Raw genomic sequence first — 16,356 nt, forward strand, 5'->3', positions numbered from 1 at the left:
AGTGAAATATTTAGTTGGTAACTGTGCATAATGTCAGGAATGGGGATACCTTCCAGGGTTGAGGAGTTCAGTTTGGTTCTGATAATCACCCAACTGTCAAGTTGCTTGACCAAACATTTTCCACAAGTATCCAAGTCTAGAAATCTTTGATGGAAAGCTCATAAACACAGGGTCCCTTATGAGTTTGCTGCTACTTTCTCTTTTGGGGGAGAATGAAAACACTCAGAAAGGCCTTTCTTGTGATAGTTTGGTCTTGACTGAAGCAAGGAAGTGCATTTGTAAACAAAAATGAAATATGAGAAGGGGAAAGGATGTCTGTATACTTCAAAACCTTTACAAAATGGTCTTGATGATAATGATTTAGGGTAAGATTGTGAGAGTAAGCAAGGGTGAGTATGATGGTCTGTCCTAATGTAAGGGCAGCCCTGTTTCTAAGAGGTTTGAATTTGGGAGTGTTTTTGGAAGCCTGGTTGCTTGTGGAATCACAGGTAACATCAGTAGCTAAAAGCACCTTTATTTTTTAGAAGCCTGGGTTTTTTTGGGTTTTTTTTTGTTCTGCAGGGTCATCTACAGATAAATAATTCAATGAGGACTTACCTCAATTAGAATTAAGCCATTAAACAGTATTAGCTCTATCATGGTCTGAATTTAGTAGTAGGTATGGAAATAGCTTTCAGAAATGCTAGATGCTGAATTGCGGAGAAACAATCAAATATTAATAAGATATCCTGCTGAGCCTAACAGAAATAACCCACTAAAAATGTGTTTGTAATGATAGCATTAGGTAAGTAGACCGCATAGAAAGTACAGTAGTTCCGTTCAAATTCCCCATAGTGTCATATAGGGAGGGGAGCAATATACATCTGAGCACTTAATCTTTTTTCCCTGTTTTCATTTTAGCATTTTAAAAAATTGTTCAGCAAAGCTACCACAGTCCTTCTCTTCAGGAACCTCCAGTAACAAATAGGCTGTCTGTTTAATAATCAGAAAACCTCATCTATTACATTGGATGTTTTGGATGCGGGTTTGGAATTCTTCATATTCAGGCTGGCCCTCTAATACTTCAATCAGAGCATGCCTATCCTACTTGTCTTGTGAAAGTGACAAAGGAAAGATGATCAGAAATGTTATGATGGTGTAAAGGGGATAGCAAAAACAAACACGATCAAAATATCCCAAGTTACTGTATTACATTCCTTTCCTCTTATCTCACTGAGGATGAGTCTCTGCCCTTAGAGCTGCACTGCCTCTTTAAAACAGGTGGCAAAATTAAGCATGCTACACATGAGCAGCTGACAAAGGCTGAATCATCCCCTCCTATGATAAAAGCAAAGGAAGAATAAATCTGTGGAAGGATCCCAAAGTCAATTTCTTACTCAAATATTACACTTGAGGTAAAGGCTCTTACTCATTATTTACAAAAGGCAGAAATCTAAACCCTGTCGAGGTATCTGTATTTGTTAACTTTTTTTTTTAATCTTTCACATATTTATTTAATTGTGTGTGTCAACTTGTTTGTGCAGTGGGGTACATTTTATAAATGAAACACTCTATTTAAACAAAGGTGACACAAAACTCTCACAGCTGTTTTGCTGTTAATTTATTTCCCTCCCTCTCACCTCACAACAAAAGAGTTGGGCTTTGAATATTCTAAAGGACCAACAAACTGGGCCATTGACTAAGAATGGTCTATCCTGTTTTCTCTATATTAATTCATAGCATTGCAACAGCAGATCTCAGTGTGCTTCACAGCCTTTAATGCATTTTCCCACAACACCACAGTGAAGTACTATCATCCCCATTTTACAGATAAGGCACTAGGACACAGAAAGACTAATTGACTTGCCCAAGGTCACTCAGGAAGTTTGTGGCATTGTATGTATGTATTGTTCAAAAAATCAATTAAGTCCAGATCCACAAAGGGACTTAGGCAACGTGATGCTGAATGCTACAATGCCTAACTTTTAGGCACCTAGGAAATCACAGGAATAAGACTGCAGTCCATAAAGCCTGAGTGTGACACTCTGTATGATTATGATATGTTTTGTACAAAGGATACCTTGTGAGGTATCATTTAAAAAGTCTTGATCCATTGAATATTACTATCCTGTTGCATTGAGAAACTGACGAATCAAAGTCTTTGTCTTCCAGCCAGTCATGTGTTGATGGCCCATTAAGAAGAATCCACTCGCCCAGAGACTCCTCAGAGAGGGTGCATATGCAGTGGGGGCTGCCTAACACCCATGTCACACAGCAAGGATCTTTCTAGAACCTGGAGAGAAAGTACAAGTGAGGGTCAGTGACATCACCAGTTGGCCTCTCTCTCTCTCTCCCCCACCCCCTCTCAACACCAGGAAGGTCATCTGGAAGACAAAGACTTTGAACTAAAGAGATGGATGGGTCCCAGGCTGAAAGTGAATTCAGTCTGTGTATTAAGAACTGTGAGCTGCCTGTAACATCTCTTAGAGAAACTACTTGATTCAAATCTTGCTTAGTCTGTAGAATCTAGACTGAAATTTTATTTTTATTTTGTGTGTAACCAACTTTGTTCTTTATGCCTGCTACTTATAATCACTTAAAAGCTATCTTTCTGGGGTTAATACATCTGTTTTATATTTTGGTTGAAGTGCTTAGAGAATCTCAGCTCAGGTTAAAAGGGCTGTTGCACATCCACTACCATTTGTTGAAGTGGCGAACGATTTAATGAGCTTGTACTGTCTAAGGGAGTCTTGAGCAATGTAAGACAGTATATTTCTGGGGTGCAAGGCTCAGGGCTGGGGTGGTTTGCTGATGACTCTCTCCGCATAATGCATGAGTGGCATAGAGACCATTCATGCAATTTAGCTGGGGTGTGGGTCTCTACATGCTGATGGCTGAGTGATCACAGCACTGGAGGGGTTTGCTGCTAGTCACTGGTGTAGCATTCTGATAGACAGCCCAGGCTGGAGAGTTAAGGGGCCACAGTGGTCCCACAGTTCTAGGTTATATCCCAGGGATCCCATCACACTGAGTTAAGTGCCTAGGCTCCTGTACAAGGAACAGGGAGAGAGTGGTACCTTAGACTGCCATCCACAAAGCCAGCATACTAGAGGGAAGGCTGCCTAAGCTAGTCAATGGCAGATGCTCACCAGAGGGATGTGTGCTGAGCCCCTGCCCTCACAGAGATATGCACCTCACTACATGTTACAGGGAAGTGCCTAGGTCTGGTAACAATCTATCAACCCGGGGAAGATAAACATTTGGCCACCCATGTCACATGCAAGGCCTGATAAAATGGCAGGAGGATCTCCCTTATAACCTTTAGCACAGTGGATAGAGTATTCTCCCAGGATGTGGGGAAACCCTTGGTTCAACTCCCCCTTTCCTTTCTGCCATGGAGAAAAGGGATCAGCCACATCTCAGGTGACTGCCCTTACCACCAGGCTATGGAATATTCTGATTCTCACTCTCCTATTAAAGTTTTTTTTCCATTTTAATTGAATATGATGTTGGCAAGAGAAAGAGGTAGAATGACACTATATTCTATTAGTTAGGGCACTCAGAGAGGTGGCTGTTCCCTATTAAAATCCCTTATCTCCCTCCCCAGCACGGGGCAGGGGGAGGATTTAAACTAGGGATCTGTTTGTTAAATTGGAAACCTTTTGTATGATTCACTTCAAATGTAGTAAAAACATTATAATGCACACACAGGCCTCAACTGCCAGTTTTTTGAGGATGATATTCCTTTGCTTGTGAATTTAAGGGTTTGAAATGGCCAACTGGTTGCAACTTTAACTATGGAAAGGCTACATACTTATTAGTCAGTATAACTTCAACTAAGGGGTCTCTTACTAAAGGCTGTCATTTAAATATGTTTGGGGTGAAATAAAAAGACATGTCTACTAATCCCAGTGTTACTAGCAAACATGAACAGATGTTTAGTATTCCCGATGGACATACTAGCTTATTTGACCAATTTTTTTTTAAAGCTTAATCAGCCTGGATGTTAAGGACATACCATACAATATGAAATGGAAGTTAAATATTTCACAATTACAATGCAACACTCATCCCCTTTGACTAAACTAAAAATTTATACATAGAAATTTAAAAATGCCCCCCACTTGCCTCAACGGGTAGGAAATTTGACCAGACCAGTGGTCATTGGGACAGCTCCTGCAGAAAGTGGGAGGGAAGGATTTGTTGAGGCGAGGTAGGGGTGCTCCCTCCCCCTCCAGAGCCTCTAGCCTCTCACTGCCCAGCCATAGGAGGAAGGGAGCTGAATGGCTCACCATCCTGCCCTTCTATTCATTTAAACCATAGCCAGAGGCACCTCGAGCATTTTTTGCTCCACTACAGAAGCCCCACCCCACCTGCCTGTGCTGGTAGCTTCGAAGCTTTGTGAATGCTGTGGGTCTGAGCAATTGGCTATTTTGGAGTTAGGAAGGATTTTCTTTCTGTGGAATGTTTTCACCTTCCTCACACCATCAAGGAGTATCCTGAACCCCCTCCCACACTGCAAACCCCTCGGCCCCAGTCCAGAGCCCCTTCCTGCACCCCAAGCCCCTCATTCCCAGCCCTACCCCAGAGCCCACACCCCCAGCCAGACCCCTCACCTCACTAAGATTAATAGAACTCTGACATGAGTTATCACCTTTTGTTTCTAGGATTTCAAATTAAAGAAAAGCAACTGGTTCAATTTTTCTGAATCTAATAAATATAACTAACCTAATCCCAAATCCCTGATCCAAAACTACCTCCACTTCTGGGAGAGTTTTCAAACTCAAGTCTACCCCATGCCAAATGGACAGGGCATTCACAACCCTCCACTCCAAATGTTAGCATCTCATGAGATCTGTTGGACAAAAATGGCAACCATACATTGGCCTCCACCCCTCTCCCCAGCTCCCACACTGATGCATACTCCTCCCATCTGCTCTGCACCGTGTAGAGGGGGAAATGCCGTCTTTAGACAATAAGGCCTTGTTTACATTGACAATTTGCCATACCTAAAGCTCTCATTAGCCAATCACTGGTGCACTCATGAAGTTTACCCTACTTTCAAGCTACCTACATTAATGCAAATTCTGTCTGTTAACATTCTCTACACTAGAGGATTGCAGGGATGCAGCTACAGTGGTGTCTGGTTATTGATGGCTGAAGTTGGGTAGAGAGGGCATACAGATACTAGGTCATATTCTCACCCAGCATAAATTGGCATAGTTTAATTGACGTGAATATAGTTGTCTTGATTTACCCGAGTTGAGAATTTAGCCTGGTACAGTGGGTTGAAGACTGAGTGCAATTTAAGAATGGTTGGCATCCCAGGAGTTATACTCTCAAATACCATCTGGACCAATGCATTTATGATCATATTATATTCTACCCTGTACATCGGGGTCGGCAACCTCTGGCACGCAGCTCGCCGGGGTAAGCACCCTGGCGGGCCGGACGAGTTTGTTTACCTGCCGCGTCGGCAGGTTCGGCCGATCGCGGCTCCCACTGGCCGCGGTTCACCGTCCCAGGCCAATGGGGGCGGCGGGAAGCGGCGCGGGCCGAGGGATGTGCTGGCCGCAGCTTCCTGCCGCCCCCATTGGCCTGGAGTGGCGAACCGCATCCAGTGGGAGCCACAATCGGCCGAACCTGCCAGCGCGGCAGGTAAACAAACTGGCCCGGCCCGCCAGGGTGCTTACCCTGGCGAGCCGCGTGCCAGAGGTTGCCGACCCCAGATGTACATTCTATTCCCATACATATGATTCCTTGTATGGAAAATAGTATTTGCTCATTGTCTCTCTTGTGCAATCTCCCCCTGCATAGCTAATAGAATTTCTCTCATTCTCCAGCTTTGCTGCTATTTAAAAGAAAGCATGTATTAAAGGCAAACAGGGTAAAATAGTATATGTAAATCATTAATCCTGATGTGAATGCTGAGAAATTACTGTCAAAACAATATTAAAATAAATTGTATGCATTAACATTCTTCACAGGTTTTATATGTACCATGATACAATTAAAGTATAATTTATGTTACGGAAAGATACAAATATTTACACTTAGTATATCATTATAAATGAATACTGAAGTCAGACAATGTGTTGATATCAAAGGCAAACTTGACAATGGCATACAATATGATGAGAGAGAGAGAGAGATAAATGTTTGTATAAAGGAATCCAGCATCCAATAAACAAATGTATCTTTTAGTTATATGTCCTAGACAAATGCTAAAATGACAGCATCTTTATCACTATGGAAAGGCCTCAACATTTTGACTGCAAGGGGAAATATTAATATGCAGGGAAAATTTGATTGAAAACTCAGTATAGAGGGAAATAAGCTTGTATTATCTCTTGATGCCAATATTGATCGCACACATGCAATTCAGCTGGTCAGATGGGAAATCAGTTGTTTTCTGTGCAAAGCACAACATCTAATTTTTTCACATCAACATTGTACAGTATATCTGAGATCTCTGAACTTGATTTCTGGTTTACATTATAATTGGGAGGTAAAAACTTGGCATAAATTGTTAAAAGGTCTTTAAAAAATACAGACAGGCATACAGTGGAGAAGTACTTTGGGTCAGTTTCTGATCTCATTTGCAATGGTGTAAATCCAGAGTAACCCTATTAGAGCCAGAGGAGTTCACCATTGTAGCCAATAAAAAATCTTTGTAACTGGGCTGACTGGAATGGAATAATATATATCTGTTTGAACTAGATATATTCTTTTAAAATATTTGTGGGTATAGGAATAAATGACATGGATAAAAACATTGGAGAAGTGAACATGAAGTTTATATAACATAGAAATTGGTATAGAACTTAACTCCATTAGGCAGGTCAGGAGTTGCCAACATAGTAAAAAAGAACCACCCATGGCTATGATTTTAAAATCAGCTGTGATTTTTTTATGTTTCCTTGGTTGTAGAGGATTTTTTAACATTAAAGTACTGTGTGTGTGTGTGGGGGGGGGGGGGGTTGTTCCCATACGAAGACAATACAAAATGCTATGTGTCTTTTCTCCTTTTGGATTATTTAAGCCAAACCACTTGCCAATGAACATTTTAATTTTGTTTTTTATTTTATAACTGACCATACTGTTTTTGATTCTTATGCCTCCGTGTGCAGGCTAGGGGCATACCATAAACTAAGTAGCATCCCTCTATCCTGCAGGAGATGATCATCATCAGTTTCTCTTCATTACTTCAAGATATGGGTCATTTACAAAACAAAGCTTGAAAGATTCTTAGGAGGCTTTGTTAAAATCCTTTAATGTGGATTGTTTTTCTAGAGAAAATAGACCAAAAATTCTGTGTTACGGAATTATATAAATGGAGTAATCCTAAACATAGCTCGTAGCTGGTGAGAATGGTGATTCAGACGTTCAAAATTAGACTGGATAAATCAGCAGAAAATATATGGTACAGAACAATTTCCCATTACCTGGCAATGGACTGGATAACCCAAAAATAGAGAGACCTGAAAATTCCTCCATGAACATGGCCCCACTGGAAATTGGTGGAGGTCTGCATTCTCCTTTTATCAGTGAAAAACCAGTGCATGCCCACAAATGTTATGCTTTCAAAGCACAAAGAGCAAAACGTACTTAAAGTTAGGGGACTTACTTTAGATTAAAAAATGAACAAAGAAAGAACAAATATGAAATTTCCATCTTACTCTTTTCCTGAGTTCCCTCACAACCCTGTCCCCAAGCAGAGCAGCAGGCACATTTCTTGCATTTAGAGGTGCAATACAAAGAGTTATAACTGTATGTACACCACACTAATCCATCAGTCCTAGGCAGGTTCTGTACAGTCAGAGCTGCTATTCGGTGATTTTTAACCTTTACCCATAGCTGGATCCCCTCTTCCATACCCCATTATCTCACTTAATCATTTCCCTGCCACTGTGGGGGCCTCAGACAATGCTTCACTTCAGTCCCTCCTATTCTCTGCCTGTGGCACATAATTGTCTAGTCTCCTGTGGGCTGTAAAACTTTGGTTTAATTTTGTTGGTTGGGTTTAGCATGGATGTGTTAGGGGTGGCCTGTGATATACAAGAGGTCAGACTCAAAGATCTGATTGTCTCTTCTGGCCTTAAACTCTATGACAATATCCCTAATATGACCAGGCCTTCCATTGAGCAATATGTGAAGGGCAGGGTGGTCATAGGTCCCTGGTACCTGTCTGCAACACCCCAGGTTGAAAATCTAACTCTGTTTCTCAATCTTTTTCATGGTGGCAACCTAAAGCCAGATGGAACCATTATGATCATCTAATCTGACCTTCCATACAACACAGGCCAGAGAATTTAAAGTGAAAGATTTTCACAACATCCTGTAAATTTACTATACTTGTAAAAGAATATATCAGTGATAATAATGATAAGCCTATGTCCGTTGTGTGTATTATTTACTTTGCTATTGATTATAACAGCATTCAATTCCTTGTGACCATCCTGGTTTCCTTTCTTGAGGGGGTTGCAATCTACCACATGAGAAACACTGCTCTAACTGGAGCAGCAGGGGCTGGCCCAGTGTCAACTCCAGAGACTTGATTCTGTGGGATCTGGTTTATATAGGCCCCATGAACCAAAATTGGCAGGGTTCATTCACTCCTACTTAATCAAATGTTAATACCTATCTTCTAGCATTCTGTTAAGAAAATGATCATTTGAATTGGTAACTGATGTTAGGAAGCATTTGCACTCTGTCTGTGGTATTTATAGGGCAATGATCAACTTGGTATCTAGGTACCATTTGTGTTTATATATTCTATATGCTAAAATTAAAATACAACCAAGTAGGAAAAATAAATTGTTTGTATCAAAACTATTCAATTATTAGTAAAAATGGCTCCTTTATAATCTGTTAACAGATAAGCATTTAAATCATCCTTCCATCAGCTTGTTGTAGAGGCAAGTTATTTTCAGTTTTCACACTACTTCTGGGGCCTTTTTCTAACTGATTTCAAGTTTTTACAGCAGAGTTGAATATCACTTAGGGCAAAAGAATACTCAATGAGAATCCATGTGGAGATGGGCTATCCTAAACTTAATTAATAAAATTCATCTCTGTAGGGAAACCATTGAAGTCAGTGAAATTACACTAGGGATGGAGTTGGCCCATTGTCTTGAACCAAAATTCTTGTAGCATGCAGCCCTGATTGATGTCATAAAATGAAAAAGAACTCTATCCAAAATTCCCATGTGGAGAGTAAATATGCCAAGAGAAAATCATTAGTCCAACACTCTGTCCTCTACACCTAAGAAAATGCTATTGGAGAGATGTAAGGTCTATGGTCCCTCAAGGTTCTGGAAGCAGTAATATAGAGCTAATTTACCAATACGATTCTCAGTCAAGCTTCAGTCCTCTTGCTAACAAACTATTCCAAACATAGCAGGCTTAAAGCAACAGTGTAATTCCAAAGTATCTACCAGTCAAACTGCTCAGGTTCCATGCTTTTATTTTTCAACAAGGACATTCATGTGGAAGTCATTAAAAGGAGCTAATTAAGTTGTGGTGCTCATTTTTAATATGACTTAGTATTGGATACCAACAGAAATCAAATTAAGAGAGTTTCATTAGGAGTAAATTTGAGCCAAGAAATTAAAATATTCACATCTATGGGAACTGGGAAATATTGCTGCATTCAGATAATACAGACAACATCTGTTTTGCAAATATTTGTAGCTGCATCTCATAAGGGGGCATTGTGACTTTAACCACGCACACACACAAAAAGGTTGAGTCCTTGAAATCTATCACAAAAGATGTTCTTATTAATTCTGTGCTTTGATTCCACAAAAAATAAAAATAAAATAAAATTAAAGAAAATAAAGAAAATCCAGTGGTATAGCAAGAGAAAGCTGGCAGTCAATTAATTACAAAGTTCTGCTGAAGGAATAACTGAAGTTTTGTTTCTTTGCTGAATCTTATAATCTTCCCAAACTTCTGGGGGTATTGTGCTGTGCCATTTCCAAAATGGATAGACAGTAGTCTATAGAATAAACTTGCATTGTAATAACGCAAAGAGCAAGGGGAGAAAGGATAACCCCAGGATTATGTAACTGATGCACTGAAAAACACTAGGAATACATTTGCAAAATTTGTGCTCACGAAGTACATAAACATGAGAAAACAGGCAATGCACATGGAAAATACCTTGTGTGCAATTACCCATTTTGCATAAGTAATATATATTTTGCTCATGCAATTGCTATTTGTTAAAATTTTCTTAATGTATAGCTTAAAATATACATTCATTGGTTTATATATAGTAAATGTTCAGGTTTTCTAATTTATCAGTGGCTAATATTACTCTGATTTTCTTGGCACATTATTTAGTTGTTTTCTGTATTAGCTTTAGACGGAAAGAAGTCATTTTAGGAAAATAGCAGTACATAAAGAGTGATGCGCAAAACAATTACTTTTCTCCTTAAATGCATAAATTAGAGTTGTACAGAGAACAGAAATTCTATTTCATGGAGGTTTTAGAGATTTTGACATTTGTTTTTGTTCCGGTTTGCAATGAAACCTGAAAATTGTGAAATTCTCTGTAAAATATAATTCTGGAAAAAGTTGTTTCAGGTCAATTGAAATTTTTTGACAAAATCAAAATGTTGAATTTCAAATTTTGAGTTTTTTATTATCATCTATAAAGCAAAATAAGAATCAGAGGGGTAGCCATGTTAGTGTGTATCCACAAAAACAACGAGGAGTCCGGTGGCACCTTAAAGGCTAACAGATTTATTTGGGCATAAACTTTCGTGGGTAAAAAACCCGCTTCTTCAGATTCAGATGCAAAATAAAAATGTCTAAACAAAATTTCATTTTGAAAGGAAAAAAATCAAAACATTTCATTCTGAAAGTGTTGAAATGGGATGTTTAGAAATTGTCCCTTTTTTCTTTCTTTTTTTCTCTAGACCAAAATTTTGGTAAATTATACACAATTGCATACATCATTTAAAATTGATGTAACTGTGTCCTCCAATGGACAATGGTTCCTTCTAAGTTTTTATGACCAGCTGTACTGATTTGACAAAGGACATCTATTATCTCCTAGATCAGGGGTGGGCAAACTACGGCCCGCAGGCCAGATCCGGCCCCTCAGGGGGGGAGCAGCACTTTCTGGAGCGGCACGGGGCCGGGAACAGGGCAGGTGTGCAGGGAGCCTCCCCTGTCCCCGGTGTGCACCACTGCCACCCCGGAGCCCGAACCCCTCCTGCACCCTGCCCCCAACTCCCTGCTCTAAGCCCCCTGCCTGCATGGTGCACCCCTCCTGCACCCCAACTCCCTGCCCTGAGCCCCCTTGCACACCCCACACCCCTCCTGCACCACAACCCCCTGCACTGAGCCCCCCCACACCTCTGTGTACCCCAACCCCGTGCCCTGAGCCCCCTCCTGCAGTCTGCACCCCTCCTGCACCCCTGCCCTGAGCCCCCTCCTGCATTCCACACCCCTCCTGTACCCCAACCCCCTTTCCCCACCCAGATGTGGCCCTCGCCCCAAAAAGTTTGCCCACCCCTGTCCTAGACGGCAAATCCCTTTTCTAAAACCCATTCTACTAAGTAAAGCTTCCTACCTCTACCTTTTTAATCAATAATCCTCACAGCATCCCTCATCCTCAATTGTTTGATGATATTTTATTTTGTGTTTGTCTGTCTTCCAATAGAAGCTATTCTTCTCTTAATTACACCAGTTTAACTTCTTAACAATGAAGCTACATAGGAAATAAACTAATGTAACTGAGAGCAGAATTTGACCCTTATATTGAAAACTCTTCAGGGAAGGGAATATGTTTAAATTATTTGTTGGACACTTAATTTATAACCGTGTATACATTACTATAGTTGTAATTACATAAAATATATCATTACATGTGTATACGTATCTGTATAGTAGATGCAGAGTATTCTTGAAAAAATGACATTTTTATGGCCTTGAATCTTAGGCCTGGCAATCACTTTATACACATGCAACAAATTCTGTTCAAGCAACAAGTAATTAAGTCATTCCTGATGTTACACTTTCTGGAGTGGCTCACAATCGAAAGTGCCAACCTCAGGGCAGACTGTCAAAAGCAGGGCAGACACCACAAACTGGTTGTATGGTGTATAATTATATTCCACCAACCCAGTAACAAATGTGAACACCCAATGTACTACAATAGTCTTATAACATGCCATTCTATTGTGCCACCCAGGCAGGCTGGACTATGTGATAAACGGCCACTTACACCAAAGATGACAAAATATTCAGGTTGCTCCCGGTCCCAAAAGACCAATCAGTTAGCCAAGGTCAATTTATACCTTAGAGCTCACAAAGACAAGGCTTGTAGCCAATCCTGTAAGTAACTAACTAAAGGTTCATTAATTAGGAAAAAGAAATAGAATTATTTCAGGTTAAAACAAGCATATAGCCACACGAGTTTCAGTCTGTGATTCAAAAGGTAACCGCTATTGTTTAGATAGCAATTAGTAATGGCTTAGTATATTTATAAAGATGTATAAAGTAATACCTTTATGTACAAGGACAGATAGGGCAGTTTTCCTGTCCCTAGAAAATTTGATATTTCAAAGTTTTACCATCTTGAACTGGGATAAAAAACACTCTTAAAATATTTGCAAAGTGACAAATGAAAAAAAAATATTTCAGATTAAAATGTTTCTTTTTTATTTTAACCTTTTCTTTTCATTTGTTACATTTAGCTTACATTTTGAATTGAAAAAGTTGTTCCCCACCCCAAAATGGAATTCTTTATTTAAAAAGTGTCAAAACATGTGGCTGACCTTTTAAAAACTTTTTTCAAAAAATATTTTGAACTGAGAAATTTGTCAAATATCAGCTCTGTCCCCCACACAGTTACAACTTTAATGAATCAGTATTTTCTGATGAAACACTTTAAGAAAACACTCCTGACTAGCTTTAGTTGTCATTAAACTGCAGTATTATGCAGGGACATTGGAACTGAGAGAGCGAGCGAGCGAGAGAGACAGACATTCATATGCTTGATTAGCATAATAAACAGACTGATGGTGACACTAGCCAGCCAAGGAGCCATCACCTTCTTGTGCATCAAATTAGGCCCAGTGTAAGTCATGTAGGAATGGCTCTTGTCTGTTGTTTCTGTTCTTCTTAAGGAGGAAATAAATCATGTGTGCAGTCAGCAGAAAAATACCGAAATTTATTACTCTTGTAAAAAATGAAGAGACTATTGGAGCTAGAGTGGGAAAGTCAAAAGTGGGCAATTTACTGTACTGCTTTTTGCAGTGATTGACAATATATAGTTTAATATTCAAAAAGGATCAGTTCAAAACAGAATTTGTAAAGTAGTATTTGGCAAAACAGGGAATGTTAGTTTAGTTATACAAGATTAATGTGTTATGTGCAAGTAAAGCATTGTCCATAATAGAAAAAAAAGAGAAGAGAAAATTCCGATACTAATGTGGGTATAACAAAAGGCTACACATTTGATATTTATTAAAACTGAGGATATAAAGGGAGCTTCATTGTGTGACCTACCAAGAACCAGCCTTCAAAGATCAGGGAATTAGCAATCATCCTGAAATGAAAAAAAAAATGGTTCTGTTCATTAGGACAGATTGGTCACAGTGCACAGGTTGCTTCTACAAGAAGAGGAACACAGTTCTGGAAACTCATGCTGACCCAGAACTCATGCTGACCCAGCAGTGTTACTTATTGTAGCTGCTTCTGAGAAAGAGAAACTTCAGGATGTGTGGGAGAAAAGGAGAGGCTTTAAGGCGACTCCCAAAGACCCTGCAGCTGGACACTACAAGGGATGAGAACAGGAATTGACCCTGTTTCAGACCAAGGTATATAAGTCATAACCAATTTACTTCAAGCAACTGCTATAGCTATTTCTGATGACTATACAATCGGCATTTTGAATATAAGTGGAAATTCTAACTTCAGAAACAATGCAATAAGAATGCAAAGAAAGTTTAAAAAAAAGAAAGAAAAGTGTCCTGAATGCCTCAGGGGATAGATAAGGGGATACAAATCCTTCATTTCTAATATATCAACTGATATCCAGCCCAGGATAGTGGTGAGTCCATCTGATCCAGGAGCGCTCACTGTACATTATCTGAAGGATCATATTCCTCTCTGCACACTCCGGCAGCTTTTGCGGCTAAAATGTGGACGGGAGTAGGCCCAAAGGCTCATCCAACAAGGCTGTGTGGATTATACCCCACACAGTGCAGAGAGAAAGCAATCTTTATGCTTCTCTGGGCACTGAATTGACAGTGTAGGAAAGCTCCCTACACTGTCTCCCGATCTGCACCCACAAAAGAGCCAGAAATTGGGCCCTTAATGAACGTCTTTTAAAAATAAGGAAGGGATCAACAACCATGATAGAAAATAATCAGGAATGTATAGAAATTAGGGAGGCACACACCTAACTTCTGTAGTGTGTAAAATACTAGAATACTACTCAGAAACAGTGTGGTGAGAGATGGAAAGTTACATTGATCTATTTAGAGAGACAAGGTGGGTGAGGTAATATCTTTTATTGAAACAACTTTTTTAAAAAAGAAGATCATTCTTGCAATCTTTACAAAATATTTCTGAGGGAGAGATGGTAGGCAGCCATTTTGGATATCCTTTAGCCAGATTTTAGGAACACTTTGAAGTGGAACCATACTAAAGATTATTCTAGGAGGTCAGTAAAAGGGCTGGCAGATAAGTGGCTGAAAAAACCCATTTCAGAGATTGACAGTAGAAGATATTCTGAGTGGAAACAATTTGAGATGGGTGGAGACAGAACTACTGGAATATCAGATCAGTGTTTAAAATAGGTGTTGTTCACTTTGCATATCTGAAGAATCTCTCTTTCAGGTCATTAAAGAAGTGATCAAATTTACTAATAGTCAAAAATGGTGGGTGGACAGTCATTACACTGAGGAGAGCAAGAGCCCACTTTGTCATGAATGTGATGTCCAGTTTCTTTAAGTGTTTGGGTGCTCTGTATTTCCCTCTCCCCAGTGAAAAGCACAGATAGCACACAGTAAAAACATTGTAGAGAAAAGCAATGAGCAGGGAGAGACAAGGGGGAGAAAGTTTCCCTATGGGAAAGAAGACATCCAGGAGAGCACAAAGTTCAACAGCAGGGAAGTGAAATGATACCTTTTGTTGGGGAATTCCATGAACATGGCAAATCATGGGTGGTGTACCTTGATGTTATGAGCAATTTGTAGTTTGCAATTCCATTCCATATAGACAAAGAGTTTCAACCTTGCCGATGGTGATGGGCCTGAAGGCATACAGACTGCTTCATGATCTCATCGCCAATGTGCCTGAAACTGCCACATACACTGCACTTACTGCAACAATGTGGGAATATTTTTCTCTTACTCCATCGACAACAGCTGAACAAGATTGGTTCCCCCAGTGATATCAGGGCAGTGGATAGTCAGTAGCACAGTTCATTACTACCCTAAGGAATTTGTCTGTTCGGATAAACATTAAGTGATGCCCTGACCTACCAGTCTGGACTTCACAGTCATTAGACCTGGAAAAAGAGTTATGACTGTATCAGTGCTTACATTCAAGAAGGCTGTTGAAGTAGCTATTGCCATGGAAACTGCAGAGAAGGATTCTTTGGCCCTTAGTGTGAGTCAAGAAGTTCACCTCCTGAATCGGGGACAGAGAACCACAGTAATGTAGGGAATTGTGCGCAAAAGACATGTGCTGAGAAGGATTGCTAGACATGCCAGGTCATTTGCCAGATTTTGTCACAAGTTCCTCTGGAAGAAACCGCCACAGTTTTGAAGACTTATACTGGAGAAAAAATAATTCCAAAAGGGATATTCCAGGTTAAAGTTCAACTAGATGGACAATCACTCATTTTACCTTTGCATGTGATTGAAGGGAAATATCCACCATAATTTGGCTGATCTTGTCTTGAGAAGCTCAAAGTGAATTAGACTGAAATCAAAGCATCACAAAAGCACCTCAAAATTTTCAAGAAATACTGGACAGACACTCCAAAGGTTTGAAAAATAACTTGGACAGATAAGCAACATATCAATGAATCTCCCTGTTAAGTCTGACAGCCAGCCAAAACATTGCAAGCCCAGAAATATGCCTTATGCATGGAAGCCTCTGGCAGAAGCTGATTTAGACTGTTTAGTGAACATTGGAGTCTTGTCACCAGTTTCATATAGCGAGTGAGCTACCCCTGCCATACCAATGATCAAGAAAGATGACTCCATCCAAATTTGTGGAGATTTCAAAGTGACACTTAATCCTGTTTTATGTGCAAACCAGTATCCACTACCTCATATTCAAGGTTTGTTTGATACTCTTAGTGGAGGACAGTATTTCAGTAAATTGGATTTACTCTATACATCCCTA

The sequence above is a fragment of the Emys orbicularis genome, chromosome 2, assembly GCF_028017835.1.
Source record: "Emys orbicularis isolate rEmyOrb1 chromosome 2, rEmyOrb1.hap1, whole genome shotgun sequence".
NCBI lineage: Eukaryota > Metazoa > Chordata > Testudines > Emydidae > Emys > Emys orbicularis.